This window comes from Corvus kubaryi, unplaced genomic scaffold, assembly GCF_017639235.1.
Source record: "Corvus kubaryi isolate FWS band 111438036 unplaced genomic scaffold, C.kubaryi_AGA036_p1.0 37308, whole genome shotgun sequence".
Classification (NCBI taxonomy): Eukaryota; Metazoa; Chordata; class Aves; order Passeriformes; family Corvidae; genus Corvus; species Corvus kubaryi.
The window spans coordinates 5,152,142-5,179,270 of record NW_024581096.1 but is presented as its reverse complement, the minus strand read 5'-3'; the positions used below and the strand labels follow the sequence as shown (position 1 = coordinate 5,179,270).

Below are 27,129 nucleotides of genomic sequence, written 5' to 3'. Positions count from 1 at the left end.
GTCACTGTAAAGCGACTTTGTGACCCCTGCAAAGCAATGAAAGAATACAGATGTTCAGAACATGTACTCACAAATGAAACTGGCAGCATAAAAATGACCAAGTCAGACATTTTGCGCTCATTTTTGTGCATGCAATCACACTCATATCAATAACAGATGGGATTAAAGAAGAATGAGCATAATTTTCCCTAATCTCCCTATATCACAAACATTAAATTTCTCTCCCTTATCCCTGCTCAGAGCACAGGATAACTTGCCCTTCTGTGACACATAGCTTGTACATGTTAAAGTACATGCCAGAAAAGCAGCCTGTATTTGAAGATAACACAAAATGAATCATTTGTCACTTCACTTGAAACTTCGCTCCAATGATTAAACTTTCTCACTGTTTAAAACATGAGTTTAATGTTTAAAAATGTGTCTGTCTTCAGTTTATGTGGGTTCACTTCCAGCCACTGGTTTCTCTTATGTTGTTCTCCTGTTTTGTTGGTGGTGGGGGCAGGGACACCTTCCACTAGACCAAGTTGCTCAAAGGCCCATCCAGCCTGGCCTTTCTGGGGGTGGGACATCCACAATTTCTCTGGGGAATCTGTTGAGGTGCCTCAGCAACTCACAGTAAAGAATTTCTTCCTAATGTCTAATCTAAACCTGCTTTCAGTTTAAAGCCATTTTGCCTTTTCCTATCACTAGACATCCTTTAAAAAGTCCCTCTGCAATGTTCCTGTAGGCTTCCTTTAGGTACTAGAAGGCTGCCATAAGGTGTCCCTGAAGACTTCTGTTCTCCAGATTGAGCAGTCCCAACTCTCTCAGCCTGTCTTCATAGGAGATAATCATCTTTCTGATGGCCTTCTTCTGGATTAACTCCAACAGGTCCATGTCATACCTGTGCTGGGACCCCAGAGCTGGATGCAGCACTGCAGGTGGGGTCTCACCAGAGCAGAGCAGAGGGGCAGAATCCCCTCCCTCCCCTGCTGCCCACACTCCTCTGGATGCAGCCCAGGACATGTTTGGCTCTCTGGGCTGTGAGTGCCCATGGCTGGGTCATGTTGAGATTTTCCCCCAGCAGAACCCCCAAGTCCTTCCTGGCAGAGCTGTTCCCAATCCCTTCATTCCCCAGCCTGGATTGATACCATGGTTTGCCCTGACCCAGGTGCACCACCTTGCACTTGGTCTTGTTAAACCTCATAAATGTCCATGGTCCCTTCCTGAGCTGGTCCAGGTCCCTCTGGATGGCATCATGTCTTTTTAGGAGGGTCAACAGCACCACTCAGCCCAGTGTCATTGGCAAACTTGCCAAGGGTGCCTTCAATCTCTTTGTCTATGCCATTGATGAAGACATTAAATAACTCTGGTACTAGTGTATAGTTCTGAGAGACATCATTTGTCACCAATATCTATCAGAGCACTGAGCTGTCCCCCACTGCCCTCTGGATATGACTGTCCAATCACTTCCTTATCCATTGAACAAGCCACTCAATTTTAACAAAATGTAAATTTTGATGAGATTTTGTAGGAGTCTTGTTGAAAGCTCCTACAGATATCATGAGAACTAGACACCAAGTATGAGATAGACACCAAGAGAAAAGCACCCAGAATAAGCTGAACTGCCAGTAGATACCAAGGATATTCACAGGCCAAAGCTATCGGAAGCCAGAAAGTCGCAACAGAACTTGTTGAACTGTATGTCTGGTACTTCTCTGGGAGAAAGGAGAAGAATGGGGAAATGCTGAAAGGAGGAGACAAGTATCACAAAACAGCAGCAGCAGTTATAAAGACTAAATGATTTTGAAACTTGAGGTAAAGTCTAAAATATTTTCATTTTTTATTATTCTGATCAAAAAGAAGACAAATTCCATATTTTCAGTGGTTCATGTTTATATTTGCATGACTATTACATTAATGGTCCTAAAACTGATGGCTCGGTTCAAGAGGAAAAAACCAAAGCACTGTCTGCTATGGAGATCCTCCTGAGCAGGTAGGAGTCAATTTTGTATTCTACATTGAAGCTAATCATAGCCCACATACTGTTTAATCAACAGTCACGGCAAGCTTGAGGGGAATTAAAGAGCAATGCAATCATTGTGCTTCATAGTATGAATAGCATTTGATGACGCATTGCAGAAACAGCCAGAAATAACATGGGAAAGGATGTTTCACAGAACAGATTGTACCATGAGCTCCAGCTACCAAGCTTAGGAGGTTGCAGTTCAACCCTTATCCATCTGCCTATGTTCCCTACACAGATCATGTGGGTTTGCCCTTTCTATTTCTGTGTGAAAGATACCAAAGCAACTAAACACAAGAAGTAGGTGGAAGTATCTTGACACCTGAAACTTGCAGCAGCAGCAGGAGTATATGCTGAGGCAGACCTATGTTGGGAGCCAGTGGTGCTTACCAGGTTGCTGGTGCCATCTCTTAAGGGGAGGAAAAGTTCAGGACTTCCTCTGTCTGCCCTACCACATCAGAGCAGTAGACTCACGTAGGTTTTCTTTTCAAAAATTAAATGCATTTTAGTATAATTTCTATCCTTTTCTTAAAGGATGTATGAGGTGGTTGTGATTGGCTTTTGGTTTCCACTTTTAAAATTTGCTTTAAATAGCATAACACATAAAGTTGATATTTCTTGAAGATATATTTTTTTTCCCACATTTGCTGTCCCCATCTTATATGAAATACCTAGATGGTGGCTCAGTAGAAATCAGTCTGGAAAGTCACCACCAAATGGAACACTTATCTTTTGATACTAAAAGAATAAGGTAAGATTCCACTGAAAAAGTGATTTGCCATAGCTGCAGGTAAACTCATAAGATAAATTACAGTGTTTGTGGCAAAACATATTCAATAATTTAAGTTACTTCGCATCCCAACACCCTAGTAATTAAAACTATTTTGTATTATGTGTTTGGAAATGGTTATTTTGGAAGCTGTTAACATCTGAAAGTGTAGTACTGAACATAAACCCTTAATTTTACAGTTAGCAGTTAGCAGTTTTGTATTGTTTACACACATTTATTTCAGTATTTGCAGCATTGATCAATTTTATAGAGAGTTATACACATGACAACCCTGGACAATACCACACCTACCACACAAATGATTTAGTCATTTGATCTCATCAAGCTGAAAATCACCTCTGCAGAGGAGGACTTGGTGGTCTTGGTAGATGTGAAGGTGAACATGAGCCCTCTGGACAAATACAGCCAACAGCATTGTGGGCTGCTTTAGGAAGGGCGTTGCAAGTTGAGGGATGTGATCCTTTCCCTGTGCTCAGCATTGGCAAGGCACACCTGGAATGCTGTGTCCAGTTCTGTGCTCACCAATACAAAAGACACATGGGTCTGCTGGGGCGAGTCCAGTGGAGAGCCAGGAAAGAGATTAAGAGCTTGAAGCTTGGAGCATCTGCCATACAGGGACAGAGAGATCTGGGACTGTTTAGGCTGGAGAAGAGAGGCTCAGCAGAGACCTTAGTGTATATAGAGTTCTAGTAGGATGGGAGAGACAGACTAAAGGAGAAGGGAATCTGTTCTCAGGGGAGTGGTGACGGGAGGCAATGGGCACAAAGTCAAATACATGAAAATGGATGTAGACTAAAGATGGTGGGACCAAACACTGGAACAGGTGGCCCATGATCTTTAGTCTTCTTCTTTGGAAATGCTCAAAAGCTGGTTGGAAGTGGTCATGAGCAATGTGATGTACCTGGTCCTCCTTTGAGCAGTGGGGTGGGACTGTACAATCTTCAGACTTGGATCCGATCTTGCCTGTTTTGTGATGCTGTGATTCATACATTTTCCTGCATTCTGCACATCGGAATAGAGCCTCTTTAACAAGCTCTCCTGTTAGGGTGTTGGGGCTGAAAACGGGTAATATATTTTAAATAGATGTTTTATCTATATGAATTGACCTTAGTCTTGATGTAAAAGGAGACAACTGTATGGATTCAAACAACTGGTACAACTTTCCTTGGAAAAGTTACTGTAGCATGATCTACACTTGAAGGGTCTGATGGCCAAAGCATGCCTCGCCTCAGTGCTGCCCTGCTGACCTGATCAGTTAAATTAAAGCAGAGACTCAGGGGATCATGAGCCTGTAAAGCAATGTCATGACATCTCAAGACAGCTTGTAAGATATGATTCAAAAATCAGTATAGTCTGATATTGATAAACACCTGGACTCCTTACTGAATTAGCACACCTTCATGGGGCCCTGAGTGGCAATGCAACCTTGACTATATTTTCTACCTGTTTATATATCACAGAGTTTTTTTATAGGCATTTTGGGCATCTTGTGGAAACAGTTGTGCCATAACTCCTGCTATGTCTGTCCTCTGAAGTTCCTTGAGCAATCAAGCCTAGTGGGCCTGTTTCTGTTTATTGTCTTTGGTGTAATTATTGTCAGTCACCTTTTATTTACATTTCAATTGACCTCAAGAGGGAAGGACTCCTTTATACTGCTGACAGTGTATCCTTCATCTGCTTTTATGACTTCTTCAAACAACCATTGAATGGACATTCAAATATAAATATACTTTTTTTCCCCAGTATATTTAAGGAGATAAGGCAATTACTTCTGTTTTACAGATGCATTTTTTTTTATTGCACTAAGAAATTGAAAGAGTAATTAGAAGGACTAGATTATGAGGCATATGCAGTTTAATATCATAACAGTAGACAAAAGTGCTTAGAGATGTTTGCTTGGATAAGTGGTTTGATATCGAATATTCTGCATTTGTACTGTGATGATCATACTGATTTTTCTCTCTTTGTCGCTCATCCTGTATATCAAACTAACATAATAACATAATTTAAGATCAGATGTGAACATATCTACAGACACAAACTCATCACTGGAAAGAGCATTAAAGTGTGGGATTGGATATTGCTGCCAGAATCATGATCCCCCTCGATATGCAGGTTTTGTGGCCATGCATTTTCTTTTAAAATCAGGGAAACACCAGAAGTGTTGTTGTTACATTTTTTACTATAGTGGAGGGATAGTATCATTTGGTACAGAGTCAAGATTAATTCCTCTCAGTTGGAAGTACTGAAATAAAGCACAGATGAATGGTATCATACCTATGTTTCCTCAGAGATTTGAAATGACAGTCTGGTATGCTTCCTAAAGCAAAATGCAGCTACTTAAAATTCTTGTAAGTCATCTCACAATTACCATGATCCACAAAAGGACACAGCCCCAGGTTAACATTCAGGAAACTCTTGTCACATGCAGCTGAAGACTCTTGAGAACTTCATTAAGAGAGACATAAATTAGAAAGTTGGGAAGAAATATTTGCTAAGAGACGCATTGAGCTAGAAATTCTTCCAAAAGATGATGAAAGAAATCCAACAGAACAAAATAAGCAAGGTACCGCTTGTACTGACACTGTCTCCCTTCCTTGGTCATGAAAGTAACTGCAGTACATGGAGCTTTTTGCAGTAACCATTAAAGAAAAGAAAAAGAAGTAAATGAAACTTTGAGACCTTTGTCTATCAAAACACTTTAGTTATTAATTAAATATTAACTGACTGAATAAAAATGCATTAAATTCTGATTTTCATTTCCAGGCTCCCTGATTATCCTGTCTGCCATGATTAGCCACGGCTAGTTACTCCTGTGTTGCACCAGAGCAGATCAGAGGTAAAGAAGTTTAGCACATCACATGGGATGTAATCCATCCAGAACACTCTGTCCTCAAGGAATCTGTGCATCTGTGCAGTTGCAGGCAGGGAACAGAAAGCTCATGGAAATAAGTGGTAAATTAAAGCGCTCTTTGTAGCAGCTGGCACACATTCCTAGATCAGGTTTGCATAGCCGCAGAGCTACTGGGTCTCAGTGTTTAAAATGAGGCTTCTCTGAAAAATTAAGTTGAGAAAGGCCAGCCAAATGGTATCCTCCATCAGCCCATGTATGGGGGCTCCCAACAGCAGAGATCTGATCAAAGACTGCTTCTCTGGTATGTAAAGGTTCACTGAGCAAGGCCTAAGGAGAGTTTAACTGCACAGCTAATTTAGACATGCAGCATGGCGTAGCTTTATTAGCACCCTACAGAGGCTAGCCAATCTGGCCCCAAGGAGCCCTTACCTCTATCAAGCTTATAGGTACCTCTAATATTACATGCTGAATGCTTTCTATTAAATGATGTTCAATTCTGCCAAAACACCAAGTGACTCTAAGAAAGAGAAGTAAATGTAGCTAAACTCAATTCTAAGGAGTTTAAATTTAAATTTTAGGTTCCAGGTATTTGAACATTTCACTCACTCTTTAAGATAATCTAATATACTTCTTATAAGATTTAATAAAATAAGTGAAGTTATGAGCCTCTTATGAGAAGTTCTGAGAACTTGAATAAAATATTTGGTCAGTACCTTAACAGTTTCACAGTGAAAATTAATAAGGGAGCTTGCAAATATCTAACCTAGGTGTCATTCAGCTGCTGGGATGGGTTTTGGTACATTTCCTAACACCTAACTAACTGTTTTCAGAAACTTTGTGAGACATTAACCAAGCCCTAAGAAATAAGAATTCAGAGGAAAAAAATAAAATTGAATCTGCAAGTAGCATAGAGAAACATTGGTAGCAAACACACAGAAGAGTGTAGTTGGAGAGAGTCAGAAACAAAAATACCAGGAGCTGAAATTGACTATGATAATACAAAGAATGTTCCTCACTGTGTATCAGACACTGCCAGGACAACAAAGCTCTCAGCAAAATGGTATTTCATACTAAGAAATGCACTTAGGAATCTATTGATCTGTCAGTAAAAAATGATCTCCCGTACCCATTTAACTCTGATCTATTTATGTAGCATTTTTTACATTCATAAAATGCTGCTCTATCTGGCACACTGTTTAGTTTGTGCAAGCGACTAGCAATCTAAGCAATTGGATTGGTTCCAGTGTAGGCATGATTTGCTCAATAACTGGTAGCTGAGATGTAATCAAGATTGTCTTTGAATTTTCAAGAGGGATCAGAATTAAAGGGTTGGTTTTCTGATATAATATATATGTATCTAATATAAATTAATGAGAGGTAACAAGCATTAATCACATCCTGTCTGCAGGTCTTATACACATTAATGAAATAAGTTGCTAATTCTAGGATAAAAATAGATGATATAACGCATATTTTGATACAAAAGACCAAAATAAAACAAGACAGTCCCTGGACATGGGAAGGAAAGGTAATACCTTCCACAAGAGAGATGCAGGATAACAAAGACTAAAACCAAGGGACACCTTAAGCACTTCTGCCCAAGATACAAGAAGCACATGCCAGATGGATTGAGAACCTACCCCATGTCATGAAAGACTTCCAACCAAAAAAGTTACAAATAGTCCTAGAAGAACAAAGAGAGGACAGAATAACATTACCTTGTATTCTGCTTTTCCTTCACATAAAATCTGGACAATATCAGCATTCTGGAGACATGCTCTTTTTTCCCTCTTCCCCTTTAGACATCCAGTTGGCGATGTTGTTTCTACCTGTCCAACAGAGAAATTTTTTACGTGATTTGGATTGATTTTTATGCTAATGACATGTAACACATCTGTCAGACATGAATTGTACATTGCCTCAGTTGACTGATTCTTAGCTGTCTTAGGAACAGGGTAGGATTTTAATCACTTCAGCTCAGACAGAAATCAAGAAAATAAGATATATAACAAGGTAACAAAAGCCTTGAAGCAGTTGAAGCCTTGATACAATTTATGTAATTATTTATTTTGCAAAGGAGTTAGGAGTCCTAGGATACATCTGTATATTATTGCTTTAAGGCAAAATTGTTATTTCTGTTTGCAGCAAGACAGGCTGCCATAAATATTACTAATTTGAAGTTTGCTGAGACACCAATTATTAACAGGTTAAGGCAGTTTGCAGCTTGGCCAAACAAACTACCAGAGATGCATACAATCGATGCATCTGCATGCTACCAATCCCCAGGCTTTTCTGCTTCTTGCACAGTTCCCAGACATGGGTTTGGAACAGTTACAATAAATAATTTGGTGACTGCCAGATCCCCAGTACTGCAGCCAGCATTGCTGCTGATGTATTGCTGACTGATCTTCCCAGATTCATCCTTTGGAGAGCAGAGATCTCTGCTGGGCAGAGAAAACATTCACATTCCCAGTTTAAGCTCCAGACTTCCCTCCATTGATTTTATTAAGAGCCAAGATTTGAGATACAACTGTCCATGTGTTTCTTGGTGAATAAAAACCATAGGAGAAACTGAAATCAGAGCCAAAGGGTTATGGTTGTTAGCCACCACTAATTATGAAGCACCTTCAACATGTGATTGCTATTTGCAATAACTTGCCATGCAAGAAAAATATTTTCTTGAGCTGCCTGTGAATGTAGCAGTGCGAGTAAGGGCATTGCAAGTCATTAAGTTCTTTGCTCACAGGCTGTGAGCATCTTATTCTCAGATGAATCTAAAATGGGGTGTGTCTTTCTAAAGCAAATTCTTCCTCCCAAAGGTAAATCAAGGTAAGCTGAGACCTAATTGCATGTGTTAGGTGATGCTTTTTAAACCACAAAAAAACTTCGGAATTAAGTGATGATTTCAAGGTAGCTCAGGTATGGAAACTTCCATGAAGAGCAGAAAAACAGTTGAAACTACTCTCTTGCACAGTACATTCTCTGTGCGCCAGAAAGCCCGTCCCTTTTCGCAGTTCTGGAGGGATCACAGTGTGACAGTCTGGGAGTAGGGTGGTGGGCACCTGCTTGGCAGGTCCCATCAAGACTAGGGGTTAGAAACATGGAAATTTTAACTAAATAACTTCCTCAGAGGAATCAGCTCGAGAAATGTGAATGTGCATGGACAGATTTATTTATTTTTTAGCCCAAAGCACTGTTTGACAAATCGAGTCATTTGCAAAAAGTTAGAGTCAACATATTAACAACCCATTAAAGGAAGCAAATCATCAAGTGCATATTCTCCCCCTACAATGTTGTGAGTAGTTTGGCTGGAAGAATCATGAACAACTGGTGCAAGGGTTAATATTGGTGTCTTTAGCAGCAGCACTTTGTTATTCTGTATAAAAGCTGTACAGCAACTGACAACAAAACACAGCACATTTATAAGCAAGTTTCCATATACAAAATTAAGTTTAGTTTACCAGAAAGCAACAGTCTCATGGATTTTGAATTTCTGGAGCTGCAATTTCTTTTCTTAAAAGAATTATTCTCACGAATAACACAAAACCATTCCATATTTGTTATGGTACTTCTTTATTATTTCTCTTTAATGTTCAATAGAAGACCTATTTGTCTTCTAATAATTTTCTTACATAGAATGGGACTAAACCAAGAATTTTAGCATCTGGGTTGAACTGCCATTTTCACTATCTTGGAAATAAGTGTGAAGATACTTAGTTCATACGTGATCTTGGTATTGCTCCCAAGCAATTTATTGAAACTTTAGACATGTGACTAATTTTTTCAGGCTGTTTGGAGAATTGAGACTTTATTTGTAAAATTCTCAGTAGTTGCTGAGAAGGAAAATTTCAAGAGGTAATGCCTTTTCTAGTTTGACTTTTCCAGCCCCAAGAACAGCATTTTGGCGTAGATGTACAACTTGTACCAGTGCAGTTCACTGCCTTTTCTCTACAGCAGTTCTGCATCAAGAGTTGTTTTTTGCAGTCTGCTAGCTATGAAATAAATGCATGCTCTATTTATAGATAAACTTCCTGTGACCCATGGAAAGATATTCTTTAATTTTCCCCTATGTTTTAGCTTGTTTAAAATCCCAAGAAAGCTATTTCACTCTTCAGCTGCTAATGTCTTTTTTTAAACCTGTATAGATATGCATTAGCTGGCTACTTTTTTTAAAGTAATCATTGACATACCTGCTTAAAATTATACCAGTAAGTTTAGAGTACCTGCCATCCTCAAAGGATCCCATACATTTTTCAAAAACTTCATAGCTTTTCTTCATTTTTGTAAGCAGTTCCTTTCAACTCATAAAACAGCATAGTATACTTAGCTTGTGAAGAGATACTAAAACCAAAAGGAATAAGAAAGAAAGAAGTAATATTTTTAATGAAACTCTCTTCTGGGTTTTCAGATTGTATTTTTTAAACTAATCATGACACTCTATTTTCCCAGGTAATACAGCCAACATGCCTGGTTTAAATTTTGTCTCCATCTATCATTATGCCCCTACTATTAGGTTTTTTGTTTTCCCTCAATGAGAAGCAGAAGAAATTAAATTTCAGATATCTCAAGCATATATTTTCCACCCTGTAGTAACTGGCAGTATAAAGCTCCTGGCCAAAAATCTTCAGCATCCAAGCAATAATTACCACATGCAACACAAGGTTTACTACAGCCAAAGATAACAAAGAACAAAAAACTCTGTTTCTGTCTTTACCCAGACTGCGTTGGTTGCATCGCACACAGTTGTCTACACCTTAGCTACTTTTGCATTGAACAGGGAGAAGCGGAAATTTCAATAGTGTCAATATTTCTCATTTCACCAAAAAGTAAACTAAAATAAACCAGCTCAGAAATAATACTTAGGACATCTTGGTCCCATCCGGGTGAGTGTCAGAAATTTGCACATTTGTATGCATTTTCAACAGTTAGCATCCTTAATTGCTATCAGCAGTAGGTCGAAGCACGAATCTTCTCAGAGGCTCTCTCTGGCAGAGGCACTGACAGAAAAACCTTTGAGATACTTGTTTTGGCAAGTTTCTCTAGAACCAGCACTCTCTTGAGTTTCCTGCTTGCCTTTAGAATCCCTAGAAACTAGTAATACTGTATGCCTTAACGCTCATAAGAAATATAAATCCAGGATTCAGTATCTTGAACTACTTTGCTAGTGGTTTGCTTTCTGAATGCTTAAGTCAAGGCAGACATTTCATGGGGCAAACTCAGCTGGAGTTTGGGGCATTAGAGAGACAATATGTTAGGGTATGTATGTATACACAAACCTCAGAACATTAAAACAGTGGAAGCATACCCAGAAAATTCGGGAATAGCCTGGAATTCTGAAAAATAAATTAGTCTTTTTAGCTGAATTTATCCATAATACCTAGCTGATGTCAACAGCTACAACCAGTTTTCTAGAAGGAAAAGAAGAATTCACTGTCTTTCTTATTGAAATATCATGTGAATTCTAGAACAGCAGTATCCACAGAAATCAGTAGCAGCAGTCAATACCTTCAAGTATCATCAGAGAGAAGATAGAATTGAAAATTGCCATCAATTACTTTTATTCTTAGATACTTCTATTAAAAATCTCCATCACTTTTCCAAATTCAGAAAAATGTTTTGTACTTCTACAGATTTCCCAGTCATACAAAATACTAAATTTATGGGAAATTTGCTATAAGGTAATTTTTGTGGTTTTTTGTTTTCACCATGATTTTTACTTCAAAAGATGTAAAAACGTGTAAAACATTTTCCTCTTTACCCCCTACAAATGTTTACTTCATATAGAATACCAATAAATATTTATCAGAAGCTTATTGTACTGAAAATAAGTTTGCGTACTGTGAAGGTCAAATAAGCCTAAAAAATGAGTTTTTGCATAAGCCATGTAGCAGATGGTTCATTGCACTAACATAAGCAGACAACTTTCCCTCCCTCCCATTCCTCCAAGTATCCAGACTCTTTAGATCTTCAGGTACTAACACGGGCCCATATTAGTGCTGGCATGCGACCTACTTTTTAGACCTTGTTATTGAGCTCTGCCTCCATGCAGAATAGCACCTTTATTAATTTGTGGTCTACGGACATTTGGATTCTGGTGGCAGTTTCACAAGTTCCCATTGCATCCTCTCCCCTTCATTCCCACTGCCTCTGCTCTTCATAGAACCCTCCACACACAGAGTACTGCAGACACCTTTCCTTCCACTGCGCTAGGCTGATACACTGCTTCAGTGAGCATGGTCTTGTCCTTTCTTGTCTCTACTTGTCTTGCAATGAAGGGTAGTTCAACTGCATCCTACTGAGTTGATTAAGCCCAAATTTAACGCTCAAAATTAAAATGATGATTCTTCTACCTTTAGTGGGGTTTATTGACATATTTACTTGATGTTTCTCTCTTGCCTCATCTAAAATTCATTGATTTATACTGCTCCAAAAACTGAAGAGCTGATCAAGGAGTCCTCGGTTATGAGAATAAGGATATTTAGGGGTTTTTTTTCCCCCTAATCACATGAATTTTGTATACTACTTCATTCTGCGAAATTGTTGATATCAGAACTTGACAGATATTTTGTTTCCTTGGAAATAAAACTGGAAAACTGCAACTCTTCATAGGAGAGAAGGAACTCCAATAATTTTATTTGGAATACTTTGAAAGAGCACTACTTTCAAAAAAGTTCTTTGGCTTTAGCTGAATTCAAACTTTCCCAGAGTCAAGAGTTTTGCAGAATTATTGTATAGTTTGTGTCAGAAAACTTGAATTTTAGTAAATATTTTATGGAAAAGATATTCTCATTAACATAGTGTTAAGTACTTTGAATGTCTTTTCCCACAATTGGACTTTGTTGGTGTATTTCCTGCACTTTGCCTTGGTTTTGTGTGCTCTGTCTGTGTGAGATTACATAGGGTTTTCCTTAACTTGAAAAATCTTATCTTTTGTTGACGGGAGTGACCTTTACTAATTTTAGAGCATAATGCAAGACCCATCTTTTCTCATGAGCCTTTCCTCAGTAACGAACAATGACATCATATCCCAGGGTTGCTTTTAATAAAATAGTCAGACCCCTAGTAACTAGATATGAAAGACTAAATCAAGACAGGGAAATTGAGACCTTTTACAAGATACCTCTGCACCAGAAATTCTTGCTTATAATCATAGTAACTTTGAGTTGCCTAGCCAAGGAAATGATAACAAAACAGCTACAGCATCTTAGGTTTCAGCAATCAAATATACACCAGGTTCTCAGACAGGATTAAACAGCTACTGGGACTTCTTTAGGCTTCACACACCAAGGCCATGTCTAGATGCCTGCAATTACACAAACATCACATCCTTCTGAGTTGGAAGGGCCCCACAAGGATTATCAAGTCCAACTATTAAGTGAAGAGTCCATACAGAGATCAAACCGATGACCGTTAGTATTATTAGCACCAAGCTCTTACCAGCTGAGCTGGTCTCAGGGTCGTTGCACACCTTGATTACAGTGCAGTCAAAGGACCATTCTCATGCACAGAAAAAGCCAGCACCCAAAGGGGTGAGGGTTGCACACACAGCACTGCTGTACCTCTCATCCATCCAGAGGCTGCTGAATGCACACCACACTTCTGTTCAGAGACTCTGATCCTAACTTTCAAGATGAGTAATTTTTAACCAGAACATAAACTAGAAGCATGGAACATCTTTATGGAACCCATAAGCGATCCTCAGGCATTTCAGCCACTGATGTTGATTTTTACTTCTAAACTTTGCCAACGTTGTCATGAAATTATCATTCTCTTAAAATTCCAACTAAAGTGTCAATCTTTAAACTGCTAAATACACAGTGACTTCAATTTTTTAATTGAAGGATGCAGAAGGCTCTCAGACACTATGGTCAGTGTCCAGAGCAAAAAACCCTTGAAGTCAGATAAATACAGTAGCTAGTCATGCACTCTTGTGTGGGAGAAAAAACACCTGATTGGTGCAAGTTAACATTTAAGAATATTTAGATGGAAATATGTTGGTAGGAGGATTTAGTCACAGAGAAGGAGAGATTGCTATTGTTTTGCTACACAAAGTGGAGCCTTCTTGCTTTGGAGAGGGTTAAAAAGCAAAGGGAGGAAGCACACGCTCCTTCCTCATGGGTACTCTCTGGGAAACTTGACTGACCTCAGTTTATCAGAATAGGAACTAAATCTGGGGCAGACAGAGAAATCCAGAGGGGGAAATATTCTACTGCCTTGGGACAATAGGCATTTCTGAACATCATATACACTTACTATAACAACAATGCCTTATTAACATCCTTTCCTTATTAAGAGAACTGCCTTTTTCAGCACACATCTGTTTCCCACGTGAAGCAAGTGACTTACCTTGTTAACTTAAAATATTAAAAAGAAAACCCACATAGCAAAAGCCTTTTCTCAGTAAGCAAATGGGCTTATAAACTATGAGTTCTGAATAATGTTTAGTATGCAATGGTTCTCCCACTCATGAGCTACAAATACACCGCATATCATCAAGAGCTTTTAATAATTTTGTCATCTAGATATTTCAGAAATGTTTTTAGATTTCTGCAATATGTTCAGTGGTGAAAGTGGCATGTATCCAGTGTTAACAATAGACTCTAAGCTATGAATCACCAGAGGAAAACAAAAAAAATTGCGAGAATAATGTTTAGTCATATTTGTCAGAATATATCAGGCCAAGCAAATGCAACCCTCAGGGTTCTCAAACTAAATCTATCAATGCAGCACTCCTGAATTCAGTGAGAATTTTGCCAATTTTTACCCTGCTTTAAAATACAAAGTACCTTGAGGCTGCATCATTTTTGCGAACAAAAAAAATATATTTATGAAATCTTCAACAGCACTTGGTGAAAAGTTTTATTCTCAGCATAGAGAAACTTTTGATTTTGGGGGGTGAAGGGGGCAGGAAAGGCAAGGTTATGGTGTAGCATGTTATATGAAATACTAAGGACTCTGGGTCGGTCTTGAAAATCTGTGAGTTGTGTCATGTTGCTTGAATAGTAGATGTCAGAGCCCTTACAAAAATCTTTTAATTACTAGGGATAGCCAGCAGGAAAATCTGATCAAAAAAAATCTCACATCTGGGTGTCTGTAAGATGGTACCTCTGCCAGGTCATGATCTTCAGTCCAGAACCTTCCTCTCTCCCCTCAAAGCACTGAGCAAGGTTCATTCTTCTCATTATTACTGGCTATTCTGCTTTAGAAGTCATTCTGCTTCATCCTGTTGAAGCTGTTCTGCTGCACAGCAAAAGGATTCAAGATTCATTTGACAAAAACCAGAAAACAAGTGTCAGCTTGGTTCTTTAGCCAGGTAATGATCACACTTACCAGAGGGGAAGAGTCCTTATTCGTGAGAATGTTTTAGGCATTTTATCTACTGACCTTTGAACAAGCTACAGGAGCATGCAGAGCAGCCCATACCCTGATACCGAGGGCAGCAGGAGGGATGTGGGTTGGAACTCTCTCCAGCAGAGGATCAAACCGAACTTGGAAGCACCACAGTGGCCTCAAAATTTCACCAAATGTTTGTAATTTCCCACCTCCTCCAGATTCCATAGCCAGAACACCATGTTAATAATACCACTACACAGGCAAGGATTTCCAGCCAGTTAGGTCCCTCGTGTTATTTCTGGTCTCACTTCTTTAGTCATATCAAACCCTCACCACTTGTAAGAAAATATCACAGTCAATTATGGATAGAGATTGCAGGAGCTGAGCACAAAGCACCAACATGTCACTGCACAAACTACCCAAAATTATAGCTCCCCTTAAGTAAATTTCCTTTTTTTCAAATAAACATAGTCTAAGTACAGTTTTGGTAATTGTGTTGAGACTCCTCTCTTCCTGCAGAACACGTACCTCCTCACAGTCTAGTCTTAGTACTTTCTCCTTCCTTTCTCATGGAACAGCTGCTGTTGGAGAGGACAGTCTTAAGAAGATAGCAGGAGTGAAAGTCCTGACATCACTGGTTGACCTAACTGATGTTCTAAACACGTATTCAAAGGAATATAAGGAGAATACTGCTCACTGGGACTTTAGGATGGATATTTGTGAGATCTAAGGGCCTAAGGCTGCAATTTCTTGCAGTCTATTTTCATATCTGGAACCTAGAGAAGTCAAACCTACCGGCGTCATTAGTCCGTCTTTAAGCTCTAACAACTATTTAAGCAAGGTGTTAAATTGCTAAAAATCACTTCAGAGAAAAAAAGATTACCACTAAATTTTGTTACTTGTTTCAAGCTATAGTTCATGATTCCAGCTTGAAAAGTAGACACAGAGCTTTCAAATGGTTCCTTTTAAAAATAGTTTTATAGGCTTAAAAACCCTAAGTAGAGCTAAAAAAGACAAAGAGGATGAACTAACTGAATTTAAGTGGGAGGAAGTTTTTTTTCATTTATCAAAAATCTAGAAAAAAACACAACCTACTTTACCTTATAGCCAAACAAGTTTGATAGCAAATGATTTGTTGTAGGTTTTCCCCTACTTCCCCTCTTTCCTTCCTTTACAGGTGCACAATCCTAGCAAGTTTATTGCAGAGTAGAGAGGCAACTTTTTCTGTTTCTTTGGCAGGACATCAGTGGTTAACAGTTGGTGTGCCAAGAACCTCCCTGAACAAATTCTCTGTGAAACAGCAGCACCTTTTTGCGTTGAAACAAACTGACAAAAGCAATTACACCACAGATGGGAAATCCTCCTGCTGTTAGCATGTATAGCTGCAAGTGCTTGGTTTTAACAGCCAAACAGCAAGATGGCTAAAAGATAAATTTTCTAATCAGCTTCCTAACTTTTAAGGGTTGAGTGTTTTATCCCATATATGACAGTATTCCAAAGTTTCTCAATTAAGTGATAAAGTAGCACTAGCCCTTATTTAAAAGTTGATAATATATTTCATAGAAAACCATTAACTCCTTTCTCCCATTACTGAGTGGTTAGGTTTATCTGCTCATATACAGGAAGTCCTGTTCTCAGTCACACTGGATTTATGTCTGCCAGTTCCTCTTCACACAAATGAGCCTTTCCTTGGAACAGCAAGGCATTTATGTCAGTAAATGGCTGAAGTGTGAGCCTCTCTGCACCTGGAAATACAGTGGTGAATAGCTGTAAAAACTACTCTGGGCAAGAAAATTCCATTACATGGATACTTCAGAAGTTGGTTTTCAAACCAACTTCATTGAAAATTGTTTCTTTCCCCTTCACTCTTTTTTACAGTCTTAGACTGGTACTCCTGTTTCACAGCATTAACAAAGCCTTCCTGCTGTGCAAATGCTGAACAGCCCAGACCCACCAAATCTGGATGGCAGCCCAAATTCCCCAGAAGCCTTGCCAGGCAGCCAGCCCAATGATGGAACACAAAACTGTCTGCTTCTCTGCCTGGCATGTTGAAATTCCAGTGGTTCTCATCAGGAGATTCAGCAGATCCATTCAAGAGAGCTGCAAATGTCAGTACTGAAACTGCTGACTGCAGGGTCAGTAATTGCCTGGGGAGGCTCCAGATCCATTGCTTCCGGGCAGTTCAGATCCCATATAACCTCCTTGATGGGCTCAGGTATAAATGTCCTAGCAGAAACCTGGAAAGGATTCCTGAAGAACCCAGAGAAACAGCATCTCTGCAGATATTTTCAGTTTCGCAGATTCAGCAAGCGTGAATAGAACCAGTTTTTCTTTTTCTGACTGGCTTTAAATTATTACTGTAAAAGAGTAACATCAAATCTTTTGCATCATGTCTGTTGTTTAGCATTATTAATCTTGTCTCTGTTGCAGGAAACCGCATTGGTAGTATCCAAAGAAATATACTGGACCAGCTCACATAACATTTTTATTTTGTTGTGCCACAGTTCATATTTCAGACGAGTCCCAGCTCAAAATTACTTTTAAGCCCAGTAAGTCAGTAAGCCAAGTCCATCAGCAGTGGTGGTAACACCTCTGGGGCAGTGTATTTCAAAGGAGAAAAAACCGTGTTGCACAACTACAGCTGTGAGAGAAGAGTGAAAGAAACAACTATGCAGAAATCAAAGTCAATGAAGGAGGAGGGGGAGGAGGTGCTCCATGCTTGAGGGCTGAGGCTCCCCTGCAGCTTGTGGGGAAGATCATGGTGAGACAGCTGTGCTCCTGAGCCCATAAAGGTCCATGGTGGATCAGAAACCCACCTACAGCCCATGGAGAGACCCACACCAGAGCAGGTGGATGCCTGAAGGAGGCTGTGACTCTCTGGAAAGCCTGTGCTGGAACAGGGTCCTGGCAGGAACTGTCTCCAGAGGGAGAGGAGCTCATGCCGGAGCAGGTTTGCTGGCAGGACTTGTAACACCATGGGGGACCCATGCTGGAGCAGTTCATGATGAGAAGGACTCACTTTGGAGAAGCTTGTGGAGGACTGTCTACTGTGGGAGGGACCCCACATGTGAGCAGTGGAAGAGGGAGAGGAGTCCTCCCATGGAGGAGAAAACAACAGCAGTGACAATGTGGGATGACCTGACTGTGCAATAAACTGACTGCAGACTCCATTCCCTGTCCCCCTGTACCACTGGGAGAGAATTTGGGAGAGAAATTGAGCCCTGGAAGAACGGAGGGGTGGGGGAAAGGGGCTTTAAAATTTGATTTTATTTCTCATTATTCTGCTCTGATTTGATTGGTAATAGATGAAATTAATTTCCCCAAACTGAGTCTGTTTTGCCCGTGCTGGTTGGTAATTGGTGAATGTTGTGCTTATCTGTAACCGAAAAGACTTCAGTCATATTTTCTCCCCTGTCCATTTGAGGAGGAGGACTGATGGAGCAGCTTGATGGGCACCTTCAGTTCCTTTCATATGCTTTTCTTTTTGAGTACCTGAAAGAGGTTTCAACCTCACTTTCTAGTCATTGAAGTCTTCTGGTTTTGCATAGAAAAAAATACAGGATATATAATAAAAGTAAAAGGAAATATAATAAAAGGGGCTTTTCCTGACCCCATCAATGAGTTTAGAGGGGTTTAGCTTGCTGACTTTGCATGTGTCATGGTTTAACCCCAGCCAGCACCTCAGCCCCACACAGCAGCTTGCTCCCTTCCCCTTTGGTGCGACGGGGAAGAGAATTGAAAGGGTAAAAGAAAACTTGTAGGTTGAGATAAGGAGAGTTTAAAAATTGAAATATAACATAATAATAACAATAACAATAATATTAATGGTAATAATAAAAAATAATTGCAACAAAAGCAAAGTAACAAAAAAGGAAAAGCAATGAATGGAAATGAAAACAACTCACCACCAATGGCTGGATGCCCACTAGTTCCTGAGCAATGGTCCACCTGGCAAGATTTCTCCCCAGTTAATATGCTGATCGTGACATCCTGTGGTATGGAGTATGCCTTTGGCCAGTTGTGGTTAGCTGTCCTGCCTGTGTCCCATCCCAGCTTCTTGTGACCTCCAGCCTCCTCTCTGTTAGGGCATCAAGATAGGCTGAAAAGTCCTTGTCTTAGGGTAAGTGGTGCTCAGCAACAATGACAACGTCGGTGTATTACCAAAATTATTATCTTAAATCTGAAATATAGCTACTAAGAAGAAAATCAACTCTATCCCAGCTGAAACCAGGACACCATGAAAGAAAGTCAGATGTGGAGCATACCCTTTCACAGCAGCCCTCTCACTTTCCAGGTTCTTTTTTGCTCCACAGTAAAAAGAAGTGCTGTCCCCTTTAGTTATGTGAAAATGGAGATGTACAGATTTTGATCAGTTTTTCCGTAGATGTATGAGAGCCAGGATTCAGTGGGAAAGGTGGCATTTTTCACCTCAAAAAAAATTGGTGAAAGTAAGGAGAAAAGAGCCACCAGGATCTTTAATCTAGAGAAGATATGTCAGTACCACACAGCAGTTAAATCCATACAAAGAGTCTGAAGTTGTTATGGCATTTGTTTGGTGTGAGGGCAGTTGGGTGCTGGGCAGATTGCATGATTGAGTACAGCAAGGAGAGGAATCCTTACATTCAAGACTGATTGTGATCTCAGAGGATAAAATCTGCCTTATTGAAGAAAAAGAAAGCAAAACTTCCCACCTAACTAGTAGGTCTCCTTAATATATTTTACCTTCAATAAAAAGTGTATTTTCGTGAAGTCATTCTGTCAAGTATTCTCTCTAGTTTAAATTGTCATGCCTATTGTCACATCAAGAAGACAATTACAGTCAGTCCCTCTGTTGTAAGGCTAGCTCTTTCAGTACAAAAGCCTTCCTACTGGAGGCAGAGCTGCAATTACAATTAGCTTGTTCGTTACAAGGGACAGAGATGCAGGAAACTGACATCTTAAAAACTCAACCTTACAACAGATTCCATTTTAAGGTACTTGGCTTTGAGCAGGTTTTATACATTAAGTGCTCCTGTAAAACCCCTTACTTTGCTTCCTTATTCTTCAGCAAAACATAAAGGAAGCTGGCTAGAGCCCACAGTTTGCAGTACTGGCTTTACCACTGTGTATGTAAAATGAGGCTTCTAGTGCATTTTTTTCTATGCTCCTTTGAATTAAGCCTTCCATGTAAAAAAACCCAACCCACATGCAAAATTAAATTAGAGTATTATATAGCACACAGAGTATTATGGATCATGAAGTATTTTATAAGAAGTAGTATAGAATTAATTACAGCATTTCCCCCCCCTGAAAAAAGATGGTACCAAATTTTTTTTGCTTATAAAACCCCCAAAATAATGTGAACCGTATCTACTTCCCTCAAAGAGAAATAGAATATCCAGTATTATTGCTGGGAAAAGCAGGAAAAAAAAACCCCAAATCATACAGTAAGTAACAAAACCCTCATCCAAACATCTTGGTTGCAGCAATTCTGTTACACTTTGAGGTGAGGACCAAGCCTCTGACCTGCAGGTATCCCTGTCCGGGGTGATGTTATGAAGCCGCTTTATTCCTTAAGCATCCTCTCGATGCCCAGGGACGCTGTTTCTTTGGGACGGACCCGAAGGGGGCCGGGGCCGGAGCCACGGACCTGAGGGGCGTTGAACGGCTCAGCCCAAGGGCTCCGGGGGCTCGGCGGGGCTCGGGAGCGAGCGCGCCGGGAGCACTGTGCTGCTTTTCTGGGGTTCCTTTGTGTTCCAGCTGGCTGGGGAAAGGTTCTGTTGGCTTTTTTCTTGTTCTTTTCCCCTTCCCTCCTCCTTGCCTCCCTGCCTCCCTTCCCTTCTCGTCAGTGCGGCGGGCCCGCGGGGTGCCCCCGGCTGGTCCGAGTCCGCGTGTCTGTTCCCTGTCCAGGAATTTGTTGTATTTTGAGGGTTTTTTTTTTATCCTGTTCTACCCTGTTTTGTTTGTGTGTTAATAAACAGTTGGTTTTCTTTCCTCTCTCACTTGCTGTGACCCACTTGTCTTACTGGTGGAGTAAAAGGGGAGGCCCTTTTCCCTTCGGAGGAGACACTCACTCCGGAGTGTTCCTCCTGAAGTTTTGTCTCCAAAACTGAGACAATCCCCCACTGAAGTCACTGAGATGCACTGCTGGGAATGAGACCAGGGACAGCTGGGACACAGGAGTCCCCTCCCGCCCACACTCCCCGTAGCTGGAACTGGCAGTTCCCTCTCTGCCTAAGCTGGCAAACTACAGGAAGGACAGCCAGTCACCTGTCAGATTAATTTACTTTCTATCTGCTTAACTGTGACAGTCTCTGGAGTCATTCATCCTACAACCATTAACATTAAGTAGCTAGCAGCAGGGGGAGAGTCCAGGACGTGTGTGTGACATAAATACAATATAAATGGGCTGTCCTGGACTGTCCACAAGTGCAGAGAGCGAAAAGTTAAACAAGAAAAACAAGGTTCTCCCTCAGAGGTGTTCCTAAATCAGTGCTAAATGAATGTGGTTATGAATGCTTCTGCTGTTGAAAATGAAGTGGCCCTTGGGATAAGACACAAAGAGAATATACTGGTGACTAAGAGGTATTTTAAAAAGCCCAAGAGAGTTTGTGAAGGGAACATATTCAGTCAGCATCCTAGTCAAACTCTCTTTTGGGAATATTTATTGTATACAGCTTCATCTGGAAGAGGCTGGTATTCTCTCATCCTTTCCCTTTCCAGCAGAGGTAGTGGCCATGTGGTTGATTTGTTATACCTCACTGCTTGCTGCTGTTACTGACAAGTAAGACAGCCGTGACTAAAGACTTCAAAGCACACACTTTCTCTACCACCCTCCTCTGCTTAGTATTCTTCTCTCCTTTTCTAGTGATTTTTACCAGCCTTACTCTCCCTTTACTGGCATGTTATTTACCTCTTCTTCAGTCTGCTGGGTCCTGCCATTGCCTATTCAACCTTACATAATCTGTCCAGTGATCTACCTATGGTCTATCATGTTTCATATTTAATTTCTTTCTGCCTCTTGTTGCATATGCACATTATAGGCAGATATATTTCCCTCTGCTTCTCTTCTGCCAAAAAAAGTAAAAAATGAAGAAAACCCAACCCACTTTACAAGTTTATATAAGTACGTCAGAAAAGCAGGGTGTAAACTTAGACTAACACTAACATTTATTAATTTGGCTCAGAAGTGTACTAAGGCAGACATGCATTTTCTCTTACTCTCCAGTATAGGTACAGAAGAGTGAGCTTGCATCAATACTGTTGCATTTGTATTTTCCTGTAAGGTAGTTTGTACATATGAAACCTGGACTGCTCACAGAAATCTCCCCTGAAGCAGAGACTCCATCAGCACTGGAATAGTTGCCTTTCTTGGCTTGTATGTACCCTAGAATAAATTCAAGTCTTTCGACTACCCTTACGTATACCGTAAAATTGACTTGTCCTGAATTTGTGATCACTGCATTTCCAGATCCTTTTGTGCTGTATCTCTGACTACCCAAGTCTTTACCTTTTGCAGTCATTTATTGGCTGCTTCTTTCTATGGATAGCATTTTGTTATTGTCTTGGAAAATTTTGTATTTTAAGATTTAGGAACTACTTTTCATTTTTTTTCAACACCAAATTGAAATCTTGATCCCATTCTCCAGAATTTTTACAAGCTTCACCTTTGTTTTTACTATCTCAGATTTCATGGCTGAGAATAAAATATTTTTCACAATGTCTAAATGTGTGTTTTATTGGTTGAAAGGTCTGTAAATTGTGTACGGTTGCAATTATAAGTTTTCATTTAATTTGCCTTCTTTTATTCTCAAAGTAATATTAGGAAGAAAAAATATGGATTATTTTATACATGTTGTGAGGTTAAAGAGCTAAACAGGTCTGACAGGAAAAGCTGTTTTTCATTTTCTGACATAAACTGCTAATTATACTTAATTATATTTCATAACTTGTGCATTGTGCTTTTTTATATGTCTGATTCTTTCATGTCTCTCCCTCGAGTGCCTCGATTTAATAATCCAGATAGCCAAGTGTCCTCACATCTAATGCCTTTTCTAAAAATCATCTCCTCAGCATCTTGCAAAATTAATTCCCTAATGCACATTAAAAACCAACAAAAAATTCCCAGTCCTGAGACCATGGTAATATGGTACATGTGACCAATAAGCACTATTACCTAAGGAAAGCTGACTTACACGATACAGAGAGACATAAACCTCACTGTTGCTGGAGAAAGCCAGCTAATCTCCGTAGGGCTGCTCACACTCTTTCCATGTGTATTCAGACTGCCTACACTGCAGACAGGTGAAGACTGCTGTAATTTATTCTGACATGACGGAAATAACCTCATAAAGTTATAATTAATTTCACCTCATCTCATAGGAGAACTTTAATCTTCAAAGAACAAGGACATTGGCTGAGACCCATCCAACCTAAAATTAGGGATTATGTGGGCAAGTATTCTAACCAAAACCCTTTTTGGGCTTGGAACCCATCTTTTACTGCCTGTAAATAGCATAGGACTGATACAATAATAAGACCTGTATTTCTGCTAGGTACCTCATGTTATATAGGTTAAATCTGAGCCTACATTTTCAACATTTCTCTGATTGTCAAGTAAATGTAGTGGTGAATCAGCCCTTGCTCCCGTGATTAACAATTTATGATAGCATGTTTATTACTGAGTAACTCAGAGGAGGTAAGTTCGAATTTTCATAGGAGCATTCAGAGAGTAGGCACTAAAACTCTGCATGATTCCTCATTACTCAGAAATATTCTAGATGAACTTACATGGCTTGTCTAATCACCACTGCAACTGCTTCCACGCAGCAGAGAGATGTAAAGTATGATGGCAACAGAATAGTTTTGAATCCTCTACCATGAAAATCCCCAACTGACTTTCATTAAACTCAGGATAATCAAAACCCTTTGACAGAATTCTTCTAGCCTCTGGGCATTTGAAACACTGATTTCTGATAAAATATCAGCAAGATATCTAACATCAAGACACTGATTCTATGGCAAAACTAGTGTTCAGTCTTTTCCTCAGAGGATGCAACACCTATGACAGAAGGGAAGAAAAGTCAGAAAAAACAGGGAGAGAGACAGGATATCAGTGTCTTGTGTGGAAAGAAGGTAGATTTATTATTCTAAGGACTTCTTTCTTCTTCTTAATTACTGAGCCTGCTTCAACAGAAAATCTGACTGGTTCTGTGATTGCAGCTATGATTTGCATATGTACATAGAACTTCACTAATTTCTATCCTCTAACTAGGGTGTGCTGCATTTTACTCTGTTTCCTCCTCTTCTAAAAGGGTGCATGATAAACTCCTGGGTAATACTGACACCTGAGTCAGAGAGTTAAATTCAAATCAATACAGTTGCTTAAAGATCCACATAAGTATTTGCCAAGAGTTGAGAATAGGACTGCAATCATGCTCAAGTGCACGCATGCAGGGAGGAAAGGTTCCCTACTAGAGGTTGGACAGGATGCTATCTTTCTTCAAAGGAGAGGGAAAAGAGAATAGTTGCTGAGAACTGGAAAACCTAGAAAAACGTTTGACAGTAGAACTTTTTAGCTAAAATGAAGGTCTTACACAATAGACCTTCTCAGTAAATGGGGAGGTTTTAGAGAATTCTGGCCATGTTAAACTCCTCCCCCCACTTCTTCGGGCAGAAACCCAAAAACAACAGGGAGGTACATTGGTTGTAAGTGAATATCAAAATAGACTGAAATCCATGACCTTTCTGAACTCCGTAAGTGTCTCCTTAGCTTGTAAACTGGAGTCCAGAGTTACAAGCATTACCAGCAGTTGATACTTAGCCCTTGATCAGTTTGCAGGTAATTTGAACCAAATCCCTGTTGATGCCGACTCTAGTGAATGCTGTATGGTATTTTAAATGGCTGTGTTTATGCTGTTTATTGAAAGCTCTTCAAGCTTAATGCTTGAGACTTTTTTGGGTTTTGTATTTTGTGCTCTTTCACACATATGCTGATTGTGCTTGCATTCACAGAGTACGATTTGAAGTGCTGCTTCCTTCTGCCTTTTGTTTGGCTTAGAAGGATGCAAAATCAGAGTGACTATGGAAATATTTTGTTTAAAGAGTAGAAGAAGATGAAAATACAGTAATTTACAATGTATTCAGGTTTCATTACACTTCTTGTGGATGCTGGACTGCAGGCCACACATCCATGGGAGATCTCATTAACCCAGCATCTGCTTGTCTCATGTGGTCTCTGCAGATGCATTACTGGAGCACTACAGCTGGCTGTAATCTCATGAAGCATAGCAAATCCACACAATGCTTTTATATGTTGCTAACCATAAAGAAATAGACCTTCATTAAAAACGGCTATTGTTGTACCTCTCTTTCCTCTTAACTGCAGCCTGAAATTAGTAAAATTTCAAACACTTGCCAAGTACAGTGCTTGTGGCAAATTCTTCAGATAAAGAATTATATTTTACAAAAGTTTCCAATGTTTGAACGTCATCCTGAACTCGGTAAATAAGCAAAGGAATATGACAGTTTCTAGTCAGTTTAAATAATGCATTTTGACAAATTCACCTTTTAAAATGTTTTACATTTTATGTATTAAAAGCAAGGTTGTAGCTTCAAAATACAGTTAAAGTAGAATATTTTCTAATTTTTAATGATTGTTGACATTGTAGTCTCTCATGATACAAAAGTGTCCCACTTTGAAATACATTTCCATTAAATAAATATACTTTTAATTTTTTATTTGAAAGCTGCTGAAAAAGTATTTCTCTTTTGTAATTTAGGGTCATAGAAAAGGTATGGTAGCTGCAGTGACAAGTTACAGGGTTTTCCTGACTCCATTGTCATGGACTTGATGGGATGAGGACCAGAAGAAAGTCCCTCCTGTTTCTTGGAACAGTGTGTAGCCTAAGTTGTGTGTTAAATATATAATGTATATATAAAACAACGAATGTTTATAACAGTAATTCAAGGGTATAATTCACAGGAAAAAATCTGGTTCCCTTTATGGATATATATATGGCCAATTCCCTCTGAACATATTTGACAAAAGTCTGTATTACAAAGTTCAGATCTGCACAGATATACTCCACACAAAAACACCCTATTGCCAAGTGTGTACAAAAACGACCTATTGCCAAGTTTTCTTTCTCATTCTTTTTGTCTAGGTGTGGATAGAGATGTAGAATTCTCTGAGGCTCCATCCAAACTGCTGTCATCCATTGTCAGTCAAACACCAAGTGCTGGAACCCAAGTTTCATGACAGACCCCGTCACGTCTTGTGGGTACAAATGTAAATAAGAGAATGCAAACTACAGCGTCCACATTCAGTGAAGATTTATCATTTTGGGCCTGAATGAGGACGTTGCCTGCTGAGAATGGCTAAGTGGTGCCTGCCAGCTCTGTGATTCCATGGCGCTAGGAAGCTTCTCAATTTCTTAACAGAATTACATTTGGGGAAAGGAAGAATTTAGTCTTTTGTGCATTTTTTGGCCCAGATTCACATATTTTGGTCTCAAAGTGGGCACACACTTCAATATAGTGTAAAATAGAGAGTAAGACCATATTTAAATTAGCTTCGGTTCAAAATCACATGCTGCTCTGCACACAGAAGTGTGGCTTGCTCTGGCTTTGAGTCATTAGGATTTTGGATGTTTAATAAAGCAAAGGCTGAAGTGAAAATCTTCCAGTGGCAGCCACAACACATGCTTATTCCCACAGAATTCTTTGAAGTGCAGGATGAAGTATGGTGTCTGACAGCTTTCCCACTTTTATTTTGACAGCTTTTATAGTTTCCCTCCACTACCCACCATCTTATTTTCTGAAAAATAAAGGTCTGGAAGCTTGGACATCTACCTCTCTCACTAAGGAATGGCATCAAAAGGCTTTTAGAAGAGGGAGACAGAGTTTTCCTTGCACCCCATTGCATGTCTCCTTTTCATCAAGCTAAGAGGCATGAAAAGAAATTTAAGAAGTTGATGATGATTTTTATTATTATGGTTTATTATTATTATTATTATTATTATTATTTGATGAAAACTTTATCTATTATCTAACAGCAAGTAGCTGCATTAGTAATACTCATTTAGCAATAATGAAATTCTTTGCAACTTACTTTTTGGCTTTACTTACTAAGAATTACCCCTACTGAACAGCAACATTTTTCCATTA

At 39.6% G+C, this 27,129-nt stretch overlaps 1 long non-coding RNA gene across 1 annotated transcript in view; it reads right to left on the bottom strand.

Moving 5' to 3' along the window:
• LOC121664762 overlaps positions 1–19,060 on the bottom strand; it is a 21,404-nt gene extending 2,344 nt beyond the window's left edge. Inside the window, exons 1-3 of the long non-coding RNA XR_006016112.1 lie at positions 18,888–19,060; positions 9,873–9,990; positions 7,368–7,478 (exon numbers count right to left, since the gene is read on the bottom strand). This is a non-coding gene — a long non-coding RNA (uncharacterized LOC121664762). The remainder of the gene's footprint in view (positions 1–7,367; positions 7,479–9,872; positions 9,991–18,887) is intronic.
• Between the last annotated feature and the right edge of the window lie 8,069 nt (positions 19,061–27,129).